The sequence below is a fragment of the Sinocyclocheilus anshuiensis genome, unplaced genomic scaffold, assembly GCF_001515605.1.
Source record: "Sinocyclocheilus anshuiensis isolate Anshui unplaced genomic scaffold, SAMN03320099.WGS_v1.1 scaffold1746, whole genome shotgun sequence".
Lineage (NCBI taxonomy): Eukaryota > Metazoa > Chordata > Actinopteri > Cypriniformes > Cyprinidae > Sinocyclocheilus > Sinocyclocheilus anshuiensis.
The window spans coordinates 573,768-586,668 of NW_015545562.1; the positions used below are offsets into that span (position 1 = coordinate 573,768).

At 37.4% G+C, this 12,901-nt stretch overlaps 1 protein-coding gene across 4 annotated transcripts in view; it reads right to left on the bottom strand.

Moving 5' to 3' along the window:
- The window catches only part of LOC107698352 (protein FAM49A-like), a 28,903-nt gene extending 16,357 nt beyond the window's left edge, over positions 1-12,546 (bottom strand). Inside the window, exon 1 of one of the 4 annotated variants that reach the window (XM_016499314.1) lies at positions 12,379-12,546. The gene's annotated coding sequence lies outside the window, so the exon portion shown is untranslated. Of the gene's footprint in view, positions 1-12,203 lie in introns of all 4 variants that reach the window. The other 3 variants (XM_016499315.1, XM_016499317.1, XM_016499318.1) reach the window with 3 other exon arrangements.
- Between the last annotated feature and the right edge of the window lie 355 nt (positions 12,547-12,901).

The window sequence follows — 12,901 nt, forward strand, 5'->3', positions numbered from 1 at the left end:
ACACAAAAAAAGAGCAAAACTGATCAAATCTGATTTCTTGAAGATTTGATATTTTATAATAGTGATTTTATAATTGTTATTTTATAATTTAAAAATATAAAGGAAAAAGTACGAATGACTAATAAGCCAATAAGTGCTCCACTGCTGCTATCTGGTTATAGCCTAATGGTGATTTGATGTATTTTTTAATTTTACATAATGTTTGTTCACCGCAGTATATTTTGGTCATCCCATTGAAAAAAACATTCAAATTGGATCATTTTGGAGCATTAAAGTGCTGGCAACAGTTGTGTGAAATGCTTGGAAGCCACTGAAAATTGCTTGAATTTCTCTCTCAAAAGGTTGTACAAACCCTGAAATGAATAATGTAATAACATTCGAACAGTGAGAAAATCTGTGTGCGCTCATCCGAAGCGCGTGAACCCGCGTCTCAGAACGAGCGCAAATATTAAGCTCTCTTTGAAGTATTGTGTTTGAATGGACAAATTCACACAAAAATTATGTCAAAATGCCCGTCTTGGTAAGTATCCTAGCAGACATAGTCGGCTGAACGTACAGTATCAGTGCACTGGATCAGTGCGTTCTCTTAAGTGACAGCACTTTCTTAATGTTAATCAAACAGCAACAACACGGAAATCTCTCACTGCCCTTGATTGAATAACTTTTGTAACTTTAATAAGGATTAATCTTTAATTTATACAGTCAAATATGCAATGTTATTTTACATTACCTAAAAACTATGTTAGACCTACCTAAAAATACTGAAAAGCACTGTTTATTTTATTTGTATCTTTTTTCACTGTTTATTTATTTGTGCTGTTGCTTGTAGTTAGATTATTTGTTCTTATTTTCTTTATTTTTATTTGACCTAAAACCGTGATACAAACAGAACCGTGAGTAAGTTGAACCGTTGCACCCCTAATTTCTGCCACAACACCATGGTTATAGTTAGCGTTACAGCTTATGGTTTTCTACGTCAGCGCCATCTGATCTGTTTGTAACAGAGATTTCTGTGCAGAATTTGAATGATTCTCACTATGTACATCTCGTAGCAACCTTATTCATTCTGCTGCGAATTCAAACGCTTCTCACTGGATCTCGCAGCGCTGTGCGGTAACAGTGCCGCGAAATCAACTTTGGTTCCCGAGTAAAGCTGTTCTGACTCACAGCAAAGTATGTTTGTGTCACGGTCCGAGCTGTTAAACGGTCCGTGCTGCACAGCTGAAACGAGTAGCGGGATTTTGTTACGCTTTTGTTTCGTTTGCCGTCTGATGTTTCTCATATGCAACAGAAATGGCAACGCGAGTTGAACAATGCAGTGGTCGCGCCAGTGCCATTTGGTCACAGCCTGGAGCCCTGGATTAGACTTGCTTTTTGATTATTACAATTTATTTAAACCATTAATCCAGAAAAATTTTAATGTAAAAGAATTTTGGGGGAAAAAAATTAACAGATTTTATAGGGCTTTCTGTTACTCGTTGTCATGGATGCTGTGTCTTTAGCTTTGCCAGCCATGTCTATTTTAGATAATTACACTACACCCTCATATTTTTTGTCAGAACACCTACACGTCCTCGACTCCTAAATTAAACAGCATATAATTTCACATACTGTAACCCAAATTGTATAACATTTTTAAATGATGCTTTTCAAATCCGCTCCATAACTGTAGTAGAATTTGTGTTTGTAGATACAACTTGATTCTAAAGCTTTCTAACAACACAAGGTGGTCTAAAGCACAATACAATATTTAGTGCCAGCCTAGTACAGAAAGGTCAGTGAGCTGCACTCAAACATGCTTCTTTAAAGAACACACACCATCAGATGTGATATTCTGCATCAACAGACTAAAGGGCCTGTTATAATAAAAGGCTTTGATTTCTTCAACCAAGAGACTTGTAAAGAGCATAAAAGGGTAAAAGGCACAAGGGCTGCTCCACCCTATATAACATAACAGAGACACCACAGGGCGAGACCTCATGGTTTCATCCAGATTTAAAGACCTCTCTGTTTTGACTGTGGAGGACAGCAAACCTAAAATTGGGTTAAGAGAACTGTGCCTCCCTCGGGCTGCAGGAAATGTGACTGAGGCTTGAAGGAGGCTGGTTGATTTTTGCCCCTACATGGGCATTGGTGGGCGGGCAATGTGGCAAGAGGCAGGGCAACATAAACACTGCCACAATGGCTGCCTTGCTTCCTCTGCCGTAACACTGTGCTCAATAGGGTCATGACGGGTGGAGCAACACTTCCAAAACAACGCATCCCATTCAAACACCACAGATGAACCTCTGGTCCTACTCCTAACAGTATGAATGTTTATAGTGTCTGAAGAAATTTAGATCATTCAGATAATGGCTTCTCTTCACTTAAGTACGAAAAGCTTCATCTAGCCAATGTTCTTGGCATTTTGGATTATCGGGCATAGGAAAAGAGTGTGAAAAACACAAAACAGCCTCAGTGCGTAAACCGATGGGGGTTTGGTATTCAGATACAGTCTCCGCAGCTTGTCATAAAGTGTGTAGGCCTCGGAGGCGTACAATTCTTCTTACAGCCGGATTATGGTCTGAATAGCACTTCTGTTCTATGATCTCAACATCTTAAAGGCACTAAAATACAAAGATTCATGTCGCAGAGTACATGGGGAGAGAGGGTCTTCACTGCTCTTCGAGCGTAATTTAAGCCTTTCCTGACTGTCTTACAAATAGGAATGCATGATTAATCAAAATAAGACCAAGAATTGTAATTTTAGTATGATTATCAAATTGCAGAGGATGTGATTTAATTAAAGAAATAAGAAAATCGTGTTTCAGAGTAAAGTGTGGCACTATGTTCTTTTACACACAAGCAGCTCATGATGCAGCATCTTAGAGCGCCTCAGTTCACAGTAAAATGCCACACAAAATAACCTCTGCATCTACTCTTAGTTTGGGTTTTTATAATTCAGGTATAATTAATGAAAAGCACTTACAAACAAGCTGTTGTCATCCAAAATAAAATGGTTTAACGTTTGAAAATTAACATATTAAGACAGTCATAAATATTAGTATTGTAATTTTACAGTTGTGCTGCAAAATAGAATTATTTATAATATTTTTCTTAAACATTTTATTTTTTATTTTACAGTAAAATATAATAGTAATATTTGTAATATTTTTACTTAGTAATAAGAACAAACATAAAAAAAATAATAATAATATTATTGCTGTTATTTTATAGTTATATTGTTGTAATCACAAACTTCACAAAACTCTAAAGTTTAAATCACAATTTTTATCAGGAAAAAAGCAGTTTGATTTTACTCCCAAATCATGCAGCCTAAATTACAAAGAAAGGCTGTAGGTTTGTGACACACTCACAAACCTTTTGAGCTCATTATGGGCTCATATGTAATAGTCATGACTCTATGGTATGTTGAAAAACTACTAGCTTAAAAATAAGAAAACACTAAATTATTCACCCTAGTGCACTAGCATTTGTTGCAAAAAAAAAAAAAAATGGGTTAAACCTGTTATTAGCTTTGTATCTATTTTGGATTGTCGAGTGACTCCATCAGAAAACATATCTGGGTCATGGAGTCTTCTTGAACAAATTCATTGTTTCTTGGTGTCAAAGAAAAAAAGCATTTGGTATTTGGCTAAACTTCCTCTCCAGATAAATAGATAGCAACAAATAAACAGTGAAGCAAGGACCAGGTTACATACATTTCAACAAGTGAGTAGGGCTGCACGATAAATTTAAATTAAATCAAAATAGCGATTAGACAGAAGATGCGATTGTCATGTGTATCTTTCAGTGAAGCACGGTTCTGTGATCAGTAGTAAATCTCCATCCAAAGTAGGGCCGTGTACTGAAAAAGTGTACTGACCTACTTTTGATTAATTCATCCAAACTTTGACAAATTCCGTGACATTCCGCGTCATACATAAATTCCATTTATATGACTGGATTCCGCCCACCGCCACGTTTTCCGCATCACGGAAATCATAGATAATATTGAGGTGTTTTGCAACTTCAGTGTATTGTTAATGGATTGTGATTTATTGCAACTTAAGCAACATCTGCTGCTGCCTTACCGTAGAGAGACAACTGATGCGTGATCACTGTTTTGAAAATGACCGATATAGATAATCATAAAAATGCTTAATATCGGCGCCGATAATCAGTCGACCCCTAGTTTTAATGAGCGAGTCATTAAACGGCTGATTCGTTCAAAAATGAGGAAAGTGACTACTGTCTTTATGAATGGGTTACTGAATCATTGACTCACTTGATTCGTTCAAAAACGTGGATTCATTCAGTATCGAAACACCGCTGTGTTGCTTGGAGACACAAAATAGTTCTGCTGTGGCTTTGATTGAAACTTGGTCAGCGAACTTGAGCAAAAACAGTCAATATTGTATTATAAATTGCGAACTTTGTGTCTGTTTAACGCACAATGAAGAACTTCCACGCCGATGACATGTTTACATGCGGATGTGAGCGTAAGTGTGCCGTCAAAACGGACTGGCTGTGAGATGAAGTGTGTTCGATTTGAAGCAGCAGCGCGCAGACCGTGCAGATTCGAAAGCACACGGAGCCATCTGCTCACTGTAGCTCTCGCAGTGCTTGGATGTCATACAGTGATTGGTCTGCGCATTGCTGCTTCAAGTCGAACCGAAAAAAGGATTTTGGTCGAACACAGTCCTGTCTACGAGCTTGCAATCTCTCTCTCTCTCTCTTCGGATCTAGACGATTCACATAAATGACATTTTCATTCAAAACGGCGAATTTCGCCAAAAAGCGACTAACATATTTTGATTCAAAACGGCGAATTTTGCCGAAAAGCGAAGCGAAAAGTGTAATCAGTCACACAGCATCACTGATTATGGGTTCTATTGCATTTTGTCGCGTCGCGCCGTGCCGCTCGCGTCCGGTGTAGACACGGTGAGAGCCGGTTAAGGCTAGAAGGGATACACCAAAACTACTGGGCATGCGCACATCAATATAGCGTAATTTTTCTCACACTGTACAACAATAATTACTATATTTGCATTATTGTAAGGGGTAGGGTTAGGGTTGGGGTAGGTGCAGACGTAAATAAAACACAATCTAATAGATAGAAAATTCAATTTATTGTTAGCTTCCGGTTTTTGCTGTATCCCTTCTAGTCACAACCGTGAGAGCCATGCAGATGCACGTGAACTCTGAATTCCGTTCACTTCCACTACTATTTGTGCCTGAAATGACACATACGTGTGAAACTATGCCAAAATGCATATCTCTGCAAGTATTTACTCACCTACAAAATCACCCCAATCATTAGTGTAAACATACCTATTAAGCTCACGTACCCATTAAGCACACTTCCATATTTGAGCTCAGATTATAAAAAGAAAAAATAATGTATTATCATACTTGATGTCTTAACAAATTGATTTGTTTGTTACTACATGTAATTTCCTCCTGTAATTTCAAATCAGTCAGATCATTGCACACTGAGATATGGGTCTCCATGTGTTCACAATATTTGGCGGCCATTGTGAAAGCTGTCTGAAAACTTTCACCAAAAGAGGAGCCCCTTAAATGTGCATTTTTAAGATATTTAAGCCTTTATTTTTGGTAAATTTCACTACTTATTGTAAAATTAAGAGATTAGACTTTTGCAGATTATAACCTGGAACTTGGATGTGGGAAATAATTACAGTTAGATCCAAAAGATAGTTTTAGCAACATAGCGCAGATGCTACAGAACACAGTTAGCTGACTAGCTGTATAAGATTTTGTGATACGCTAATATATTACTTCACAGGCATTACTGGCTTGTACTTTTACATCTATAATATTATAAATTGATAGTTTATTGCTGGTCTGTGGTTTTAAACTGCTGTATTTTTTAAAGATTTCATATTATTTTAAGGTGATCTTAAAGGGTAAACTACTATGAAAATCATAGTAGTAAACATCAATAAGAAAAAGTATAATTTCATAGATTGTTAATAGTAGTTGTTCATAATAAAATATGTATGAACTTATTACATGACCTAGATTATTTATTTTGCAAAATCTTGTCATTTTAATAAATATTACATGAAATTTATTATTTACTGCTTTATTTATTATTATTACTGCTCCCATTAAGCTCAGTGTGCTCTCTTTAAGCTCTTCCACATTGTACGTCAATGTAAATACTTCATAAACAGACTTTAAATATTAACTGATGGTTATCACTTAAAGTTAAGTTAATTGATTTTCTATAGATTCTGTCAACTCAAATCTACAGACCGGCTCTGACCTTTGGCAACTACTGTGAACTTCTCCACACTGTAAATCAGTGGAAAATTGGGGCAAAAATTGTGTAGTGTATTCCAGCCTTAAGAGACTATAGATAAGTTGACATCCATTTGATTTTTGAATTTGTGTTACTTAGCTGAACATGGACTGGTCTAGATGTTGCAATGTGCTTAAATGACATTTCATTATGAATATATAGCTAACTGATCAAATTGAATGCCTTGTTGCTTGATTTTTGTGTTCTGTTTTTTTTTTTTGTGTGATTGACTTTGTACAAAAAAAAAATCAATTATTCTTTAAAAAGGTTGTTTAAAATAAACAAGAATTTTTAATAAAACATTATGTGAGCTTAATGGGAACAGGGGTGTGCTTAAAGGGTACAGTTAAGCACAGCCGGACTTTTTGCATTTAATGATGTACATCTTAATTGAAATGCTTTTGTCATTTAGAATAAAATTAAATATTTTTGTGTGAGAGATTAATCTTTTATTTTAACCTAACTTTTTGTACTGAAACCAATATCTTGTGCACTAAAAATGTCTCAATGTAGATTTTGGTGAGCTTAATAGGTACGTTTACCCTAATTATAATTTTTTTCCAAACAGAGCTATTCAAGTCATCTCAACCCTCTACATTGCGAGTAAATCACTCGCATATGCGACTAAATCTTCACTCTGGCGACTAAATGATGACTAATATTAGCCAATGGCTAATAAATTCTCAGATTTTACTCGCCAGTGTGTGAGTTGGAGGCTAAGTATAAGTTTAGCCTAGATATATTTACACTCGCCGAACACTCTGACTGAGCGTTTCAGAGTTTCGCTCTCCGTCAAGCGATCTGTGCTATTTTTCAATTAATCTCGATGGATGCGCAGTGTACCTGTATTTGACGTACCGTAAACTCTAGTGTGAAGGCGCACGACTTGCTGTTGTGTGCTGGGAGCACTGTTTCTCACACACACGCAAAGAAAGAGAGAGAGAGAGAGAGAGAGCGAGAGAGTCACATTGTATGGAGCTGACGCGCTACATGTAAATGATATTCTTTGTTGTATTTTTCTGTAAAAATAACAGTTCATTTAGAATTATTCAGCTTTTAAGAATAAGCATAAGATATGCCGGTTTCTCCAGTAGTGGGCGGAGCTAATGCGCAAACGACTGGCACTCATTTATTATTATCCCTCTTTTGAGTTCAGCAAATCAGTTCATGCGAACGCAGACACCGTGATTAATATTCATGAACCCAGCGGCTCATTACTCCTTAGTGCGTTTTATATTGTTACAATATCATGCAGCCCTAATTCAGGTACAGAAATTGAATAATCAAATGTTAAATAACACTGCAAAGTCTTCACTGTATAAATTAAATCTAATAAATCTGTGTTAAAGCTACAAAATTCTCACACATCCATTTCTTTCTCAATTGTTTACCTTCACCTAATCCATAAGCAACTGTGTTTACAAGGATACTTGCAGAGACATGCATTTTGACAATTTCACGTGTATGTCAAGAAGTGAACGGAATTCAGAGTTCACGTGCATCTGCGTGGCTCTCACTGTGTCTACACTGGACGCAAGCTGCTTGGCGCAACGCGACAAAATACTATGAACCCATTAATCAGTGATGCTGTCTACACTGGATGCGGCGCGGCGCGAGATGACAAATCCCCAACAGTAAACTGATGCTGCGTTTTATTTATGACATACTGACACACAGTTCAGATGATTTGCAAAGGCCACTTTGTTGCGTCCAGTGTAGACAGACTTTGGCATGGCGGCAGTGTGACACGACAGATGTCGCATCCGGTGACACGATGTCTGTGTGTGAGCAAAGAAAACGATCAGTATACATATAACGGTCAGTATACTAAACATCGTAACTATCGCAGATGCCCACATCGCGATATCGATGCTGAAACGATATATCGTGCAGCCCTAATCCGAAGACCAGAGGGCACTCTCGCACGGAAACTCCAGATACGCCCTGCAGAAGAAACCCAGGAAATCCCTATAGTGGTTGCTGAATAAACAGAAGATTTAAATGCTTTCATTGATTCAACGTGACTAATAAACAAACAACTATGGCAATATGTGGTTTATCAGAGTTCTTCTTATTATAATTTTCATTATAATAAAGTATATCTATAATGCAATGCTAATCAACATAGCCTTCATCACTGCTTAGAATACTATGAAATATGTTGCATGCCTTATTCTGTGTAAGAAGCCACATCATCTCACAGAAGGATTTATTTCAAACACTCGGCTGACGTTGTGAAGTGAGTGGAGTAAAAACGTGTTATTAAATGTGGTATTTTCATGTGCTTTCAGGTGGAGCAGCATTTACTACATAGAGCCGTAGTTCACTGAGAAGCTACGCAAACAGCCGTCATTATCGTGAATGATTTCTTCGATTTCATAATCGTACGATTATATTGCCTGTGATTTTTTTTGGTAGCTTGCCAGAGAATTACGGCTCTGTGTAGTAAATGCTGCTCCATCTGAAAGCAGGTGATGGAGATTTACTACTAATCACAGAACTGGCTTTACTGACAAGATGTGCATGACAATCACATTTGATTAATCGTGCAGCCCTACAAGTGAGTCCAAATTAAAGACAGAAAGAGCGAGGGAGAGAGAGAAAGAATATCTGGGCTATGATACATTTCATTCACAGTGCTTTCACAGACTGTTACCATGGACAAAAACACCATAAATCTAAATTCCAGCAGCTGCTCAATTGAATGAAAAAGTAGCATCACTGAGAAGAGCCAGACAACTCAGACGGCCAAGGTTACAGTCAAGTTCAAATGCCAGCTGAGGAGTCAGGTCTGGTAACACTCCAACTCACAGTACGCAGCTCGACACAGAGTTATCACCTACACGATCGCCTGCAGCTAGCAAAACCATACTTCTGTTCTCAGGCACAACAGTACGGCTACAAGTTTTCACAAACATCCTACTTAATATATTATGTAAAAATATTACCAGTGGTTTCTGCAATCATTGCATTTCAAATAAGCTACTTCCCCTGTGATTAACCTCAGCACAGACGACTCTCAGACACAGGGAGGAAATAAAAGTGTAAAACTAGCAGGAAGTTTGTCGAAGGTGAACAACGGAAAGCATCACACCGATGTTGCACAATATAGTACATTTAAAGACGTCAAAGTTAAGACCCAGGCAAGCAATTTACTTCTACTTCTCGTCAATATTAATGCATCAGGCATACCGAAAAAGAACCATTAGGGGTGTAACGATACGCGTATTCGTACTGAACCGTTTTACAAACCGAATGATTCGTTGGACTAATCCTATTACATTTGGAAAATAAAAGAGCTTACAGTGTGTGAAATATAATGTTCTCAGTGTCACTGTGCTTAACAAGGCAGCCCAAACAACGTAACAGGCAACGTGATATTTTGCCTCTCCCATTCCCAAACAAAAACACACTACTCCAGTAGGGTTGTGACGGTGAGGCAGTACGTTAAGAGTTTTCCCTTTTTTCCTCACTTTTAAACAGCTTAATGCCTGTGTGCATTTTACTTTCACGTTCGAATTAGCGGCAATTCGGCATCAATTGATTGAATTGACAACAACAAAACCGTGATACCACTGTATCGTATCGAACCAAACCGTGACTTTTGTGAACCTTTACACCCCTAATAACCATGCAAATCTAATCAGTCCGCTGGATTTTTATTAGTTAAATCTCTCAGCTGCAAGTCGCTGATGAAGATGAACACACAGAAATATGTGAGGGTTTATTAAAGCTCAGTTAGTAAGCATATTATGAGTCTAAGACAACAAATCCACCACACAGTCATTGAGACAACTTTTAAATACAAACTAAATAAAAGCAATGCAACTAATATAAATTAGTTTAAACACCAGTGGAGAACTGGAAATAACATTAATTAAAATAAATGATCACAATATATAATATAGATATTTATTTTTAATGATTAAATTTAATGGTCATTACATTATTAGTGACTTTTAAGATTTAAGTGAAGTTTTTCAGTGAGCGGCAAATGTAATCTAAATGTAAAAATAAAGAAAATTAGCTATTAGGAAATTATCAACCAATACATTAAATTACAAAATCTCTTCCAATAACCAATACGATACAGTGCATCCCAAATTTGTTCATGTTGTAATGATAACAATATACTGCTGAATCATGTAATCAGCTTTGAAAGCTTGACAAATCATGAGTAGACTAATCCAATTAAACTTAGAAAACCCTGGACAACTAAAACAACTAAAACTGCATTCTGTTTTTGCTGCTACACATGCACTGTATTGAACAGACAAACGACCTCTGTGGATTAACAAGTGATTTTACACATGCCTTGTTGCCAGCTGGATGAGGCAGCGGAGGCCTTTTGGATGACACACAATGTATTTACACACTGCCAAAATGCTGCACATTCACTACAACCATTTGTGCTCCCTTTCGCATGCTCTGCCACCGTACTTGGCGTGGCATGAGATGCCCATCAAAGGCAGACCAATCAATTAGCTACTCAGCACGGACGGGCTTGAAAACGAACGCAGCACATGTGCAGTGAAATGCACGCTAATTTAGGCCTGAAATATTGTTCTGTTCAGATGCAGACTGATCAATCTAAGGACAAAATGGCTTAGGGCAACAGTCTATAATCAGAGAAAAACTGAAAGGAATTTCATGCAGTCTTGCAAGGGTAATATTCCTGTAAGAGGAAGTACTTGTTCACAAAAACTACGCCATAATCAATCTCCAGGTGCTTCTCTAACCACAATAAAAATTCTGTCAGGATGGGAGACTGGTCAAACTACCCTGAAATAAGATCCTTGTCATTTCAAAAGATATCATGCAAAGCCATACCCAGAGACTCAACCAGCATGCAGAGCACCGCAGCTGTCGCCATCCGTCTGGCAGCAGGCAGCATTTCACAATTGATCTGGGAAAACAATAATAAATCTAGAAACCCTCCGGCTGTCCAGAGAAGCACAAAACCTGAAGCACTGAAGAAACTACAATTTAAAGATACACTTTAAACCATGGGGGTGTCCTCCTAACTGACACTCCATCCGTCCCTGTACAGGATCCAATGAGTGGGATTTAAGTTTCCCAGTCTCCTGAGTGTCAGTAAAGGCACAGCTGTTGCTGTGGCTTGAGGTTGACAATAACAACCTGGATATTCTCTTTGCCAGCTTAGCACTTTGAAAGAACCTTTATCCTGAGAAATGCAACTGTATAGACCTACATCTAGTGGATGGCTGGAATGTTAGCATGTAGGACATTTAAATGTCCAACAACAGAAGAAAATGAAAACTATGCAAAAATCTGTACAAAGCAGTAGCCTAAAGTGAAATAATCATCCATTTAGCAAACTCACATAGTTCAAAGTAACCTAAAGCAACGTTAATTGCTAGTTACTGATCATTTAAGTCAACTGCACTTGGATTAAACTGTCAGCAGTCTATATCCTTGACAAAACACACATGAATTATTCATTACTTTGAGACCATAATTCCATTTAAAAGCCTTTGAGATGTAAAATCAGATACAAACGTGCTTCTGAATAAACAGAGCAGATAAACCATTGGCAGTTAAACACTGTTGCTCACACGAGACTGCCAACTGACAACTCAATTTAACCGCCAGCGGGTGGGCTTCACTGTAAAATACCAGCAAGCTCATAAACCAAACGGATTAAAAAGTACACAAACTTAGTATAGATACATAATAAACCTGTGACGTTTATAACGTCCTTTAAAACATTTTCATTGTATCCGTTGTCACAGAAACAGACACCGAATAAATCACGGAGGACTACTAACGCATTTCTCTCCGATAAAAATTGTTCTAAGGTTTAAATGATAAATATGCTTGATAACATTCCTGAATTAGTAAAATAAAGTTTTGCTGAAACAAGGCTAAGACTTACTTTCTCTACAGTGAACTGGAGTTACACTTCCTGCGGCTCTGGCAATATCGAGACGTTTGACAGAGAGCTGGAACGCGAGCGCTTACTATTGTGAATACAAGCTTGTGAACGAATTAAAGCTTTCCCCACTATTTTAAATAATCCAGACGCCGTTATATAGTCATGTTATGTTTACTAATAATTTCCGCATATACAGTTTTTTCAGGGATTTCACTTCTGTAAACTCTACCGACTCTACCCCCGGAGAGCTCCACCTTCACTTTCCTACTTCAGCTGCAGTCAGTCAACTGAGTGTACTGGATATTACAGCCACAGAGCCTGCCGCGTTAACACAGCGACAGGCGCTCCGATTCAAAATGGCCAACTCAGAGGTACGTCTTCATAATAAAAGTCCTGTTTCAATAGCGTTTATGCACAGGCAGGATTTTTATACTTAAAAAAAAAAGTTTACCACAACAGAGAATGGGTACTCAAGACAAAACTGTTTTCATATAATAGTAGAAAAATAAATAAATGATGGTCCTTTTTTTCTGGTCAGTTAATGAACGAGAGTGTAATTGTGTATGCACACATTGCTGTGTAAGGCCTTATCTAATTAAAAGTGTAGGCCGATACGAGTTGAAAAGAAAGTTTTTATGCGAATGACCATTAAGTAATTAAATATATATATATATATATATATATATATATATATATAT